Source organism: Olea europaea, unplaced genomic scaffold (assembly GCF_002742605.1).
Source record: "Olea europaea var. sylvestris unplaced genomic scaffold, O_europaea_v1 scaffold5426, whole genome shotgun sequence".
In the NCBI taxonomy this organism is placed as follows: domain Eukaryota; kingdom Viridiplantae; phylum Streptophyta; class Magnoliopsida; order Lamiales; family Oleaceae; genus Olea; species Olea europaea.
The window spans coordinates 1-1,422 of record NW_019263754.1 but is presented as its reverse complement, the minus strand read 5'-3'; the positions used below and the strand labels follow the sequence as shown (position 1 = coordinate 1,422).

General features: G+C 35.2%; 1 long non-coding RNA gene across 1 annotated transcript; it reads left to right on the top strand.

Moving 5' to 3' along the window:
• Nucleotides 1-1,416, top strand: LOC111388983. Its single transcript, XR_002701661.1, has 3 exons — nucleotides 1-389; nucleotides 554-616; nucleotides 759-1,416. It is a non-coding gene; the product is annotated as an uncharacterized LOC111388983 (long non-coding RNA).
• The last annotated feature ends 6 nt before the right edge of the window (nucleotides 1,417-1,422 follow it).

Here is a 1,422-nt window from a genome sequence, read left to right as displayed (position 1 = left end):
ATAGGGTTGTCATGAGTTATGGATTTTTTTAGCTGGCAGGAAAAGATAGTCCCTACTAAATGCACTAATTTGTCAGCGTCTCTACCAAAATTCTGATTATTCATACTGTGTTTTCTAGCAATCTTGTTTCCCAATATGGCTGATTCCAATTCCTTAAGATACTGTTCAGAATTTTCTTTTAATTGTCTGTGCTATTTGATGCATACAGTTAGGTCGGTTGTGGGGTTCTATTAACGCTTTTGTGAGTTTATTTGGCGATGATCAAACTTAATGGATTTCAGGACAAATATGAAGTAACTCTTGTAATAAAGATGTATTTATTTCATTTTTCTGTTATGCCAGGTCACCAAGTGTAAGCATGAGTTTCATTTACAGTGTATCCTTGAATGGTAGGTTTTCCTATTTTTACCTTGTTCATGTTTAAATATTAGAAACTCTCTTCCTGCACCTTTCCTTGTACTTCTATAGATGCACTGCACAACCAGCACCTTTATGGTTTTGCTTGCTCTGTTTGTTTCTAATTTTAATTGAATAAATTTCAATTCTTTTTTAGGTCACAGAGAAGCAAAGAATGTCCAATGTGTTGGCAGCTTCTTGTCTTAAAGGATCCTTTGAGGTATTATACGTCTTATGATGATGCCAAGTAGAATAAAGCACTTATGCATCACAGCTATCACTGAAATTTCTCTGCACGCCATGTATGTAAAACACATGCATTTTATCCTCTCTCTCACATCTCTTTTGAATTTTGTTTATAGCCAAGAGTTGTTAGCTCCAGTCGAGAACGAGAGGAATTTGAGGTCTATGCATAATGTTCATCACATCCATGAGAACATTGAAGTCAATCATGTGAGTCATAGAAACCAACTTAAAACTTGTTCAATGATCTTTTCGAAGCTGGGTTAAAAGCACTGCTGTCAGCCAACTTACAACATTCTTTCACTTTAGCACTGAACTGTCTTCTTTTCCAAGGTAGTCACTCAATTTTCATTTTTGTCTCATTTTGGGTAATTCTACTGAACTAAAGTGCATGGTAATGGCAATGATGATATGGCCTGGAAAGTACGTTAGTGCATAATTTTTATTATTGTCTAGCTAGGCAAAAAATTGTATTGTTGAACAAGCCGTGCTTTTCAAATGCTCTTTTATGAAGAAACAAAACAAGGAAAGAAGGGGGAAAAGGAGTGGTTTCTAACAACACACCTTTTTGCCTAGTTCGGCAACAAAAAAAATGCACCTGTGAATTTTCATGCCACATCATCTTTTGTGTTAATCCAACAAACATGAGTAGAAAAGTGCCTAAATGGAAACAAAATGAAAGTTGAATGCCTAACAAAAAAAGGTTTGATGTCTAACATGAAACACTATTTGTTCAGTGACTAGCAGTGTTTTTCACCCTTTCAAAGTTAATTTTTCCTGTTT